Here is a 15,193-nt window from a genome sequence, read left to right on the forward strand (position 1 = left end):
CACACACACACACACACACACACACACACACACAGGCATTTATGTATGCACACACAGCACTAGGCCTGCATGTGATGACATAAAATGCACACACACACACACACACCGGCACACCCTGCAGGAACTCAAGGTATCAAAACATCTACTGCTGAGTCCACAGACAGACTAATACATCAGGTGTCAGGGGTCCTGGCCTCTGCAGCAGGACTGAGACAAGATGGAAGAATACTAACAATGAACAAAGGAAATGAAAGAGAGCAAAGGTTTCACAATATCATGTATGCACCATTGCAAAGTTTTCTACTTTTCTACACGTCTGATTGGTGCTCTATCACTGTTAACTCACCACAGCACAACATGACTTGAGCTATTCGTCAAGTTAAGTAAAAACAGCAAGAAAGTCCCCGGGGAGGTGTACATTTGACATTATTTTAGAGGAACTGTTATAGTTTGTGGCATTTGAGTGGAAGACAGGGATTTTGATGAAGCTGTAGGCCAAGACAGAGTGAAGAGAGAGCAAGAAAAGAAATACAAAACATCTGGGTGTCCTGCTGGGCAGATTTTGGAGGACTGAAACAGAAGTAGTCTCATAAACACGAGAATCCATCTTTAAGTCACGAGGCAAGAAGACACACCTTTAGGCCTTTCCTCTTTGTGCATAAAGTGCAGCTCAGTTGAGTTTTGTGACAGCTTGTCAGCTTGTCTAATATCCTCTTCCTCCTCGTGGCAGGTCTTTTCAACACCAGCAAGGTGAGATTGCCTGGTTTTACAGGGCCACTTCTCAATTTTAAGAGAAATCTCAATTTTCCACCTGTCAGAATCTATTAGCTATCTATTTGTTTTTGATGTCATTTTTTTCTCACAATTTCTCACATTTTCATGCACAGTATAAGTGCAAGTACAAGTATATCTGTACGTTCTTGTGTGAATTTGTGTGTGCCTGTGTTCATGTGCATGTGTGTGAGTAAAGTTCATGTATTGTGTGTGTGTGTGTGTGTGTGTGTGTGTGTGTGTGTGTGTGTGAGAAAGAGAGAGAGTCCCTATATGAACTACACAATCAAGTACCAGTTTTGCATTTTCTGTCACATTGCCAGGCATCAAACTGAAAACTATGACCAAAAATGTAATTTTATTACTACCATTCACTCTGGGTGAACGCATAACAATATCAGAGATAATTCACAAATAAGTTCTGCAGTACAATTATTAGATATATACAGTTTGAGTATTTAAACTTTTATATCTCTGAGAGAAACAGTGCACCTTTTACTCCACTATGTATATCTATGTGACAGCTGTAATTTCAAACAACTTCAGCGAAGATGAAGATGTTAAAGTCTATAATCACAATGAATGATATCAGTCAGTAGTAGTAAATTGCGACTTTTGTAAGTAGGCCACTTTATTCACAGGCTGTTAAATATTGCTGTCACTGTTATTTCTGCCATTATGGTTCTCACATATGAATTCTTGGAAAGTGCCCACTGGACACGCACCAAGGGTCAACCTTCAGAGCTGAAAAAGTAACCAAACATTAAAATGGGGGAAAAAAACAAGTTTCTTTACGAGCCACCTGAGGCTGGCCCCAGGGTGTCAATTAAAATGTATACTAAAAAATGAAAAAAAAATTCTACGAATACTTTGTTAATGGAATATGAAAAATGCCACCAAAATCCAAATTTTGTTTTAGAAAAAATGAAAAACTGAGTTTGGGGCGTGGCAACATTGATCTTCAGCTGTCTGGATAAAGACAATCTGTGAGGCTTCATTCTCTGCTTTCAGTCATTAAACTTGACATTTTCATTGTGTGTTTGCTTTTTGAGCCTTTTGGGGCATTTCTAATTGATTATCTCTCCAATATTATGACTTGCTGTGTGGTAAACACCTTACCAGAAGTTTCCACCTCAGTTTTGGTGAAATGTTTTATCAAGTCAACAACTTTGCAGTAGATTTACAGTTTATGAATGCAACCTGCAATCTAACCAAGCTAACTAGCATTAGCTGATAAATTAGCACTCCATCAGTTTACCATTATACAGTAACTTGTGTTTCCAAAAATCAATGCAGCAGATGCCAAAGCACTAACATTGATGCTTTAATGAATTACATGCATTGGCTCAATGTTGGTTAATGTAGTGACGGAGATGTGACCAAACTATGTCTCTCAAGCTTTGTAAAAAACTGCTGTAGTTGTTAGCGTATAAATACTGAAATGTAGATTTTAGTGCCTAAACCTGACCAAAGAGGAAAAACAGCAAGAAAAAATGTCACACTTTTTATCAGTAATAATCCGATTGGTAACACAAAGTTTAATTCATTCTGAATCTGCTGAAAAAAATTTCTGCAGGCTTTGAGGCTACAGGTCACCTTACAGCTTACAAATAGTATTGAACAGAGATTTGTGGAGGTACCATATGGACCTGTCCAGTAGTGATATGGCTATCAAAGACAGTAGCAGCCATTGAGCATGAAGGTCACAGCAAGCAGCAAGAAAGAAAATCAGTGTGAAAGCTAAGCATGCAGCAAGGTAAATGCGTTCAAAACATGGTTCACTGCTTTGTAGAGTTCTATGACAATGTCCTTTAAAGGTGACTAAAGGTCTAAGATGTGACATATTGTTTGCATTACACTTTATCAACCGAGTTAACACACGTATCTGCCAGGGAGAATTTGGTAACATACAAAACATATAGCAATAAACAAAGAACATAAATGAATGAATGGATGAATGATCTTTATTGAACTAATAAAGATCATTCATTCATTCAATAACAAACATAATACATAAACCATATTCTAGACACACATGCAACTTATGAAACTGCATCATGATGATTTTGATAGTTCGGGGAAAAGAACTACCAAAAGCACAGCATCAAAGAAATCAGTGAAATGTTACCAAATATAAGAGCTTAGAAATTATAAATAGAGCTATCACATTTGTGCAGGGATAAATATGACATATCCAGGGACAAGTGTACACACACATGTCAGCTCACACACAAATATCCCGCTTAAACCCCCATCAGGACTGCCATTACTATCACTGGGTTTATTTATGTGGCTCCTCAGCACTGGAAGAAAAATAATGTAGCTGCTTTTCATAAAGTCTGTAATGGATCCCTAATGGATTTGTCAAATTGACTGGGGAGGAGAGGAGCTGCTTGGAGGGAGGGAAGTGAACACAAAATGGTCTTTGATGAGTGTATGTGTGTAAAAGTATATGAGTCTAAGATATTTTGTATGTATGCCCCGGTTTGTTTCAGTCTTGATGCTATGCATGCTAAGCCGTTTCTGTTTCGTGCGCAGCTGTAATGAGTATTTTCTTCACGAAAATATGGAAAAGGAAGGGAGATTGAAGGCAGTTGTAGTTTTTAGCTGGTTTATTCCTCGGCAGTACCTTAATACTGACGTAAACAAAAAAAGAGATTAGAGTTTCTTTTTAAAAAAGTAGTAATTTTAAAGTCTTAATCATTTACTGGAAGTCAGAGTTATTACAGATGAAAGACTACTGCACATTGTGACAACCTGCTCTGTGTCAAGCCACGGCGTCACACATGACAGTGTGCTGCCACATAGACAAGGCTGCCGTATTTGCAGACTCACTTCCATTTTCTTTGAAGTGTAATTACATGCTTCGCCTCAGGAACAGACAGACAGTACACACCAAGCATCATGTCAAAGTTATTCAAATGCTTGCATGCAAAGCTGTTTCTTACTAAGTAAAGCATACTTTGACATATTCTGACACTGACATGACAAAACGCTCTGAGAGGCATTACTAAAAACTTTCCAAGTACCTCACTTACAGAATTATTAAAAACAGTATATTTAAAGAAATGGTAAGCCTACTAATTTTCCCTGGTAGTTTATTACAAATCTGGGAGTTTTGTGCCTGATCTCAGGAATTAAAACATCAGAAAGATGACTTGGTCAAACTCAAGCTCTTGAGGTATATCGTGGCATTCCAGAAATCATGCTGCAACTAAAGTTTCCCCAGCCTCAGTTATGTTCAAGTTTCAGAGTCCTTATCCTGAACTACACTGGAGGTGTAAAGTGGGCACCTGTGACAGTTATTGCAAATATCTCATTTCATCTGGAGAATACATCAGTGTACTGGATCACACTCCTAGTTCCCAGGATGATAAAAATGGGAAGATTGGTTCTTAGGGTTCAGTCAGGGAGTAGTGAGACTGCTCTCCTCCCCAGCATATAAAGCTTTTGTCTCCAAAGCATAGAACAAACTTCTAGAACCAAAACAGTTTTGTTACATTTAGTTACAAGGAAAAAGAAAGATGAAGGATCTTGGCGGTGCAATGAAACCTAAAGTTGTCCCTTTTGTGATATTTGCATATATCACTATCCTCAGGTTGTTTTTTTTTTTGTTTTGATTTTATTTGTTAAGCAATGAAAAAAAAAGAAAAACACAGCTTCTGACAGCTCACAATCTTTTGCGACTGTTGTTGTGATTTGGCGCTATATAAATAAAATTGAATTTAATTGAATATGCAATAATAATAAAATTACTCTTTTTACCAGCATTTTTTAATGAATATTTGTCAGTGAATTTTACCATCTCTACACAATATCAATACACTGAATGAAGTAGCTTTAGTGTGTTGTGGAGCCAGCAGAACCATGTCTATGTAAACAGATAATTAAGTTATCCTTGGGAAAGAATGAAGTCTTCCTGTTACGACCTGTTGGTGTCACAGAAACATCCAGTTACTACATTCAAAATCACAGCGGTTTTCTCTCTTGGCAGTAATCTCTGCTCATGATCTATTGTAACTTGGAACAGTAAAACACAACTGATTCTAAGCAGGGCATGCAGACCGAATATGTGATTTTGTTTGCCTTTAGATTCAGACAAACTGCAAAATGTAAAACCTTGACTTTTTTCTGGCTTTATGTAAATGAAACCCAGAGACAGGTACACTTCATCTGCAGCAATCACTTCTTTCTTTTTTTCTACAATCACCAACAATTAAAGATAAGCATGCCCCTAATCATTACTTAACTGCGTGTGCCAACAGGTTATTAACATTGGTTATAAGGATATATTTCATAAAGGTGGTTTTCCTCCAACACTAACATTAGTATTAGTTATTTACCAGTGTTTATCTTACTTAAATACAGATCAAGCAAAACTCGGTCGATTATCCAATTCAGGGTCGCAGCCGGAGCCTGTTGTATTGTGGAAGTATTGAAATAAAATATGGCCCACACATCCCTAGCTTGATCTCAAGCACTTGCCGACTTCAGCATTCATAGACATGCATACTCCTTCACAGTGTTCACTCAACAGTCAGAAGTGTGCCCTGGCGGCAACTCAATTTGTCCGTTAACTAAAGGTCATTCCGACTGTGTTTTACCAAGGAGTCAGTATTTCAGAGCTCATTTGCTTCCTTCTACTTCTAGCCTGCAGCTCGGTGTTGAAGGCAACAGTTTAAAGACAGACAGAAAAAGAAAGCAAGAAAGAAAAACGCTTTCACCTGACTGCAAATACGGGACAATTTCAGAAAATTGTGTAACTAAACAGACAGACAACCAAATAGTTGAAGCATGACTTTGATCATATGGTCTAAATCACTTCACGATATATCCAGCAGTTACATATATCTGAAAATGGTAGATGCATTTTTATAAGTATTTAAAAAATATATTTCAAAAGTTAAAGTGATTCTAATCAGGGGCAAAAGAAAAGGAAAAAAAAATTGAGAAAGAAAAGAATAATATGCCTAGTTAATTCCTTACTATTAAAGTTGATATCACTGAAAATGGGCACATATGAAAGCCAAATAAGATTTTATAATCAAAATTCATTGTATGATGTCTTCCTCTCTCTTCTGCTCACATTTATTAGAACAAATTACAAACACAGAATAGTCTTGCCGGCCGGCAAGTCTGTCTTATTGTGACACCTACAAGTGTATGGTCACAATTGTAATTGGGTTTAAATATTTAGTTATGTAAAAGGCATTGTGATATTGCAGTTTTCAGTTGAAGTTATGAGAATGTAATTATGTGGTATCGCCAATAGGGGGAAGAAGCTGTGAGTGCGATAGGCCGTTGCAACGCTCTTGCACCTCAGACGAGAAAGAGCCTGCAGACCAAATGCAACTCATGGCTCCTGTCTTTACTTTTCTGTATAAAACAGGTTAGTAATTTGAGTTAGCTAACTCCGATGCCCATATAAAGACAAGAAACCTTTTTCTGTCTTAGTTTAAAGACCATAAATTTTGTGAGAAAGTGTGTTTTTATAGCCTGAGAAAAAGCTAACCTTCCCGCCAGTTGTAATGGAAGCCGCGATTCCACTTGTAGTGTAAAGAGGTAGCTGATCTTATTACATATGTTTTATTTCGTGACAAATGTAGCCCCGAGACACACCTCTTTTATCCTGACATTACTGGAGGGTTTACAGTTGATAAAGATGCTTTAAGCATAACTCAAATCTTACTTATTGTTTTGTTCAAAGTATATAGTCTGATGTATACGGTTTTGTGGGCAATTGCAGGATATGGTTGTTTATTGTTTACAAATGTAATATATGTTTGAATCTGTTAAGATATAAAGAATGTACAATGGTAATATAAGCAGGTTGGTTGCTGTGTTAACATTGCTGCACAGAGATGTTGTTGATGCTGAACAGCAACAGAATGTAATTGCAGATTCATTGTAAATAAGGAGACTGATATACTTGTACTCACAACTTATACTTGTGAGAAAACAAGGTAACCAAATGGGTTGGATGGGGGGGTGTTACAAGAGGAATGTGTGTCTGCATGAACAGAGAACAATGCTGTGAAATTCTGTTTAATAAAACAGACGAGGAACAGCCTGCAGACCAAACGCAACTCATGTCTCCTGTCTCTACTTTTCTGTATAAAACAGGCCCCACAGAAGGCCTTTAACACTATCCTAAAACTAAAACAAACCAAACTTTGGAATTTGGCATTTTATCTTTTATGTTCATTTGTTTTTTCTGTTCCATGCCAACATTCCTTCACTGGTTCATTTCAAGTTTTAAGTTAATTTAATGAAAAATAATTCAATCAAAAATAAATGAAAAATAGAGTAGTGCTGCACAATCCAAGCTCTCTCTAGCTTGCTCACCCTTTTGAAATGCATATAAAATGCCCTGTTCTTTGACAGCACCAAGTAATAATTATTCATAAACTTAGATTTTAATTTTTACATAGAAACAACTGCAGTTTTGTTAAATAATCATTTTAAGCTTTTATGTTCAGAATCTTTAAACATTAATAACCATATGCTGTATGCATCCCTTTCTGCCTCCTGGCTCTGAAAAACTGAAAAATTACTGATTTAAAACACTGCTGACACAACACTGTAACAATTGTAACCGACTGGAGTTTGGATATTTTTAATTTATGTTGCTAGGATGCTTCTTCACAAACATGTCCTACAGTGCAACAACATCATTATCATTAATATGGACCCCTTTGATGGCACTTAATGGGCACGCATACCGATCTAAAAGCTCTCTCGACCCCCACTGACCATGCAACTTGTTGCTTCTGGTGTCGCTTTGGAAGATGAGGAGACATATGGACACGTTTCGCATTTGATGTCAAGAAAAATGTGATGTTTTGTAAACTGTGTGGTGCAACTTTCCCCTGTAAAAACACAAAAAAACCTATTTCAATACAATAACATAAATATGCACATATTTTCAAAGCCCAACAATACCAACTTCCTGAGATCCCACACACCAATTAAGTGGCAGACCAGTCAAAATTACCTTGAATCCTCTCTGGCTTCCTGCACATGGATGCGTATACTGCATATGTCATCCAGCTCTTGAGGCTTTTCCTATGCATCTATTACAGAAACCGCCTGAATGAACACTTTTCCAGCTAAATTGACAAGATTAAACTTGTTTCAACTTCTGGCCAATCTAATCATAGTTTAGATATTCTCCACAAAAGCCGAGCTAATGAAAACTTTTTAAGCATGTGCACAGACGCTTCTTTGGTTGTTTATCCTAAGAAACCATGCAAATATATTTGGAAACGGAAACTTTCAGTCAGTGAATTTCAGGGCTGTTTGAATGCCACAATGCCTTTGAGTTCCATTGTACTGAGGTGAGCCAAAGCCAGTATCTCAAAGTCGCAACAAAATCACACTAACACTGTTATCTCTATATAGAATAAAAGGATAAGACATCCCTTGGTGTTTTTGGAGTCTTCATGACATGGTTTCAGATACATGGACGGACACACACACAGACACACGCACGCACACACATACATGGCCTTGAGGCATCAGCTTGCCTTTGTGAGAGAAGAGTAGCCAGGGCCATCCTTATCATTGCTTGATGATAATATAGAAGGTGGGATGCTTTTCTCCCACACTGAGAGCAGATAACAAAGAAAGTGCTGGACTGTCTAAGATACCAAGCCGCAGACCAGCCTCCCATCCTCTCCCTCCTCCCTCTCCACTGTCGCCCACCCCTTCTTTTTCTCTGTTCCCTTTTGTTGTTTGAGAGACGCATCAGATCGTGTTGCAGAAGAAAAAGCGAACAGACGACAGGTGATACCCCGTCTGCTTGCAGGTAAGGAATGTCAGATGATATTAAGATGAAAAAAGGACAGAGGAAAAAGGAAAGCTCGGGAGAAATCAAAGACGATGTGCGAAACAAGAAGAAAATATCCATGTGCCTTTTGGATAAAGTGAACATTTTGAAAGTGATATGCAGAAACAGAAAAATTAAGATAAAATTGTAGAATTAAAAAAAAAAGGCAAAGACTTGACGTTCAGGACATGAAAGCCTTGCTACTGATAAAACAATCTGAAGAAATCAGAAGGAAGTTGAGTTCACAAAAGTCAGGCATCAAAAGTTTTCCAAAAGCTTAAGTTACTTATGTTTCACACCTGTTGGGTGAAAAAACACAAAACGGAAAAACTGAACAAACAAATGATCAAGTTTATGTTGTAATAACTGAACTGGACCCTACACTATGAAGCTCAACATATCTAGGATGGGTAGCCATTATCTAGCTTCACTTAACCTAACATCAGTATTCAGATTAAGCAGTCACATGAAGGTTTCCCGATCTCGTTACAAGGCATCTACATGGAAGTGTTGCTAACGGTGCCCACCATCAGAAAAAAAGCATTAATAAGCAAATGAGCTTTTTAAAAATATTAATCCGCAAAGCAACTGAGTTCATAAAGAAAGATAAAGATCTAATATGGGAAAACTATGAACTATAAACAAATATAAAACTATAAAAATGGTGCAGGCAGAGAGTGACGCAGCTGTTGCAGACAAATCGGCAGGGTGATAGGTGTAATAGGAAAAGTGCTGTATAATAACATGGTATTAAATGGCTTACATGAATATGTGCGACTTTCTTTAGTTTTATTTTTTTCAGTATTTAGTTAACTGAAACTAAATACTAAATACCAGTACACCTAGCTGGCCCGCAGCTAGGTGTACTGGACTCAGTGGATTGAACCTAATGTGGCCCACTTGTAAATTGGTATAAATTACATTTGAATGTTCGAGGTCCACGGTCTCATAATCTCCCCTGAAAGTCTGAGCAGGGCAGCTAAGTCTGACAGATTTCAGAGCTGAGAGAACTGAAGAGGCTTGCAGACTGAATAGGGCAGGGTAGACGTTTGACGTGAGAGAGACTTCAAGTTTCGTGGAGAGAAGACAGTTGTGTATGGCGTGATAGCTTTTCACAGTTCTAGTTTTTACATTGATTAATTAACAAAAATGTGTTTCTGATTTTGTTGTAGTCAACTGTGAGCTCAGTTTTAAAATACCGGCAATGATGGGTTCCGTGCGTTTCTCTGTTTTTTCCCTCTTTTAAATATTTTTCTTATGCTACAATACTTATTCAGTGATTTAGACTTGTTAGGTATATATCAAATGTTAACAGCTTATTGAAGCGGTTCTAAAGGGGTTTGGAAAGTCGGAGGTTCTAGTTTTAATGGTGCCCACAATATATTCATGATATAACACAATTTCAGCAATATTTCTGTAATATTACAACTACTGATGATTTTGATTTTTTTTTACTTTATTTCAAACACAAGCCCTTACAAACTGGACATGTGACATCTAAAATGTGTTCTTTTAATTATGTTCTTCCATTAACAGTACAAAAGTGCCAACTTGTTTCAAACGTAAAGAAGTTACGACTGTCCACTGATCACCTTTATCCTGATTATTTCATTTATTCTTTTTATTCCTGATTATTGCGTTCCAGTGTTTAACTAATATCTAATGTACTTTTTATTCCAAATTTTATTTCATTGTATTTATAACCTGAGTAACCTGAATCTGCAAAGTAATGTTAATATGTAAATTTCAGTATTATTTACACATACCTTTAGGAACCAATATGAACCAAGAATGATTTTAAAACAACAAAAATATCAACTTTCCCATAATTGTTGTTTGTGAGGATTCATTTCCATCGCCTCCTTTCATATTTAAGGAATAATTGTGATTCAGATTTACAAAGCTGTAAATCACTTCCAGAATATCTCTTCAGCACACACAGGGATGCGCTGCTATTTGATGCCTGGAGCCTCAACACCTGTTAAATACCAACTTTTGGCTGTGTGTGTGTTTATGTGTATATACATACTGCCTGTGACACATGCAAAACACAGTAAAAAAAACCCACAGCAGCACACTGAGCTGCAGGTCCAGTGTGTGGACCGTATGTTAACAAATGTGATTGATGGGGATCCTCTAGAAGATGGCACACAAATACATAAAGCACAGGGAGACAGGGCTGCCCTGGTGTGGTATAGGATTTTTGAATGGTAACCAGTGTGCCTACATACTCATTGTCATTGGCCTTCACTTGGTTACCCAGGAACAAAAACAAATTTAACTGAAATAACTTGCTCAACTCTAAGAAACATCTATTCCCATTAATCTCACACTGCATTTTGGGTAGATTTTAATTTCAGTGCAAAAACATAACAGAGTACATTGACAATTTGCATGTATCTGAACTAGCCTATTGCCACTCACAAAGAAGGAGCAGGATATTCTTAGCTTGTTTACCATTTACTGGAGTTTCAGAACAACGGAGATTCATGTTAAACTAAATGAATCTGACCAACTCCATGTAAACACACAGATAGATTAAAGCATGGATGAAGTGCATGCATACACAGTCATGTGTACAGATCAAGTGTTTGAGATGTAAGCAAACTGAATCTACACATTTACCTTTCAAAGCCGAGTTGGTTGAATAGCCTTGGAGTAGCCTCAGTCTGTGTGTCTCAAAGAGGGGGCAGCAGAGGATAAAGACCTTTCTAATAGCTTCTTTTCTGTGTTGCTGCCTCTGCTTGTATTTCTCCGGCTACAACACCATAGCAGACAGGGAGAGCAGGCTGCTTGTTTACCTGACACTCTGCCTGTCTAAAAAACACACTGCTTGGTAACTTGTGTGACTGCTTGTCTACACCTTTCTGACTATTTACCCGTCTACGATAAATGTCTGCCCTCACTGCTCACCCGTACACCTGTTAGTTTACCCCGGCTGTGTTTTAGTTGAACTGTTTAACAGTAGGCTAGCTTTTCTCTCTCCAAGTGCTGACATTAGCATAGTCCATCCTCCTCTCTTACCTGCATTCAACTAACCTGTTTGGCTGTGTTGCCAGCATAACGTGCGTGTGTGTGCGAGAGGGTGTGTGTGTGTCTCTGTGTAATTGGCACTTTTTTTAGCTTCTATGATGTAATCCTCTGCGGTTATGTTTTACATTGGTTGCTGTAATCAGACACAGACACACACCTTACACACAGTAGCCACTGTACTGGAAGCACACTTGCTTTCACTGTAAAAATGACAAGTTGTTGCTACCACTACAACAAAGCAAAAGAAGCAAACAAAATAAATCAATACAAATTTAAAAATCTTACAGACAAAACAGTATACTGTAAATGCCATAAAGCACCGTGAACATGAATTGTTGTGAAATGTGGTGCAATAGCTTTCACTGAAGCGGTGTAAAGAGTGAGTCATACAACAAGCTCAGAACTCCTCCCATAAGGTTGAACACTGGATATGGGCACAGTCTTAAAGAAAGTGCTTGTAGAGCTCCAATAACAATGGCAACTGGAGACAGTCCAAGTAGGCTCTGAAAGGTTTACACCATTACAGATGTACTGTATTGACACTTTCATGTCTGCTTTGTTAGAAAGACAATTTTCTTTTCTTTTAAAAAAGTCTCATAGCCATTCCATCTGTGAATAACTGATTAGAGTTGCTCCATTGTTCTAGTCTGTAAGTGGTTCAAAACAAAGCGATTTATAAATAGTGAAAGGGAATTTTATGACCCCATTATTACACAGACAGCTACTTTATCATCATCACAATGATCTTTCATCAAAGGTAAAAACTGAAAGTTTTCTACAAGGATTTTGAGATTTATTTAGATAGTAGCAATGACAAAAGCTCAAAGCGCTTTACATCATAAGGTAAAGACCCTACAATAATGCAGAGAAAACCCTAACAATCAAACAACCCACTCTGAGCAAGCACTTTCAGCAGAAAGAAACTTCACTAACTACAAATTACAATTCAGCCTCATCCGTTTATAAAAAGCTTACGTTTTGTTTTAATTCCAGTTTAGTTGCAGTTTACAGAGTGGATTTTCTTATTTTAGTTTAGTTTTTATTGTTTGAAAATCTTTAGCTGAAGTTTAGTTTTTATTAGTTACTGTGTGAAGGGCATATGTCAGAGGTAATATTAAAAATAAAAAAAAAACATAGTATAGGTACTCCAATAAAAACAAACTTTTTGAAAGCAGCTGAATTGCAATATCTTAGACATTTAGAATCTCAAAAAACACATCCATTGATGCCTCATCAGGCAACTTATAACATTTACGAAACAAACAAATACCAAAACTAAGGAAAATGTTTTCTCACATCTAGTTTTAGTTTTTTGTTTTAGCTAACTAACATTGCAAGAAGAGGCTCAGACTGGATCCCTGATGTATCGGCTTGAACTGAAACCCGTTTGTAACACCTGTTACACATGCCACAGACTTACTGTCCTTATGTCCTGCACCACCCTCTCATACTTCTCTGCCGGTCCTAACTTTCTCCTATAATACCACAGTTCCTCTAATCGCACCCTATCACATGGCTGCTTACTTTAATGCTTGTGTAGTTACTACAGCTCTGCACAAGAGCAAATATTTTTTTCATACGTTTTTGCACATTTGATATAATCAGTGGAGAGGAACTAATATATGAGTAAACACAGTACAAGAATGACAAGCAGCATATGGTGCAGCCAGCCAGAAATGAAACTGTGGACCCTGGACATTTGGACCTATGTTTTATGCTTTTTAACCAGTTATAGTAAATGGTAAAGATAATTCACCAATGGATCCTGGAGCAGCCTTTGGGGCCAGTGTTCTCCTTAGTAATGGGTTGAGTAATTAATGTTAGAGCTAATGATTTTGATAAGTAATGATACACCAATGATACTGCAACCATGACTTTACAGAAGGTTGTTTTTGCAGAATGTTAGTCATCAGTATATAAGTTAGAGGATAGAACAAGTAATCAAAAGAAATATATAAATAATGTTAAACTAAAATATACAGTCTTTATTCAATCCTCATACTTTGGCCTCTTGGCATTGCATGTCTTTTTCCATTGTGTCCCTTTTGCAGTGAAACTGTCATCGGGTTCTCTCTGAATCAATATGCTTGTCTTTAATAGGCCTTTCATTAGCAACTAATCAATAACCTACCAGCAAAGGACAGCCACTCAGTGTACAAACTTCCACAATGTTTTAGCAAGACAAAAGGTGGAGAGTTCTCAGAAGAGCTGACAGCAATACATTAAAAACATTTGCGACTGAATTACCATGTCTAATGTAAAAACACTTTTTAGAGATAATTAGACTAAAGATAGAGTTAAACATTTTATATAAAATCACAGATATGCCGGAAAAGAGTGGAGTGCCCACTTTGAGTGGAAGAGGGCATGCATACAACAAGGTAAAAACCTGGGGAAGAAAATGGCAATTTATAGTTAGAACCAGGTCAAAGAGCATTAACAGACCAAGACCAAAGTGTGTAAATGTTTACTTTCAGATAAGAACCATCATGGAGACTTGCCATGTTCAACGTGATTGTTTAAGGTACCCTTGGTTTAACTGATGGATGTTTTTAATTTTTATTCTGCTTTTTTTTAATATGGCTCCTAAAGAGCCATTTGGCTCAGAGGATTGTTATAAACTGCACATAAGTTCAAATTAAGTTACCAAGAGTGTTGAAAGAGGGGCAACTATTTTCTATTGTGGTCTATTTGTTAACAAAATGAAATGCTGAGAGCAGTAGATAAGTGTGCCCTAACTGTTTAACAGTTGTCATATCTCGTATTCATAAATCTCATACGAAATGATCAAGTGGCCTTGGATAATTTAAGAAGTGTAAATACTGCAAGGTTTATATCTATGACTTACTGTGAAGTCCAGTCTGAACATTCAATTTTTACTTGAACATACTAAAAGCAAATGGTAACAATATGTTTGTGTAATTTTTAGTCTGATATTTTGCATTACATCTGTGTTTGACCCTACTATCAGGTATTTTAAATATTTAGGAGGAGTTTTTATTATTATTGAAAAGTACTATATTTTAATGGTAAATTTCTATTATTTTTATGGTATTTTTTCTGGTGTGCCAGCTGCAGGAATATTACTTTTTAAAATGTAAAATTTTAATGAGATTTTAAATGAACAGCAGTTGATACTTTTTTTATATTTAAGCCAAGTTTTGAATGTCTTATGCAGTGGAAGTGGAAGAAGTTGAATCTGAACATAAGCAAAGAGAAGGAAATGAGAGTCTGGATGGCTTGGAAGTCTGAGTGCTATGAATAGGGTTTCACGTAAATATGCTAATTAAAATGAGTTTGAGGGACATTTAGAATTTTATACAGTTATTTTTGGTTCAGATTACTTCTTCCAGTGTGCCAGTGTTATTTGTGCAGCTACGCTTTGTGCTGCTGCGCATTACAGGCAGCACTGTTTTGATTTTATGATATATAAGTAAAACTGAATTGATTTGAGTTCCTTGACAAGAGGCTGTCACACTATATGGTGAAATATTAATTCTTTAAAAAAAGCCATTTTAACATTGTTGTTTAATTTTTTTTTTTCTTTTAGTTGTTCTGATG

General features: G+C 36.9%; 1 protein-coding gene across 1 annotated transcript in view; it reads right to left on the bottom strand.

Moving 5' to 3' along the window:
* The window catches only part of LOC102310182 (inactive N-acetylated-alpha-linked acidic dipeptidase-like protein 2), a 563,756-nt gene that overhangs the window by 479,575 nt on the left and 68,988 nt on the right, over positions 1-15,193 (bottom strand). The window lies entirely within an intron of this gene.

The sequence above is a fragment of the Haplochromis burtoni genome, unplaced genomic scaffold (genome assembly GCF_018398535.1).
Source record: "Haplochromis burtoni strain Fernald_Lab_line unplaced genomic scaffold, NCSU_Asbu1 Contig_254, whole genome shotgun sequence".
Classification (NCBI taxonomy): domain Eukaryota; kingdom Metazoa; phylum Chordata; class Actinopteri; order Cichliformes; family Cichlidae; genus Haplochromis; species Haplochromis burtoni.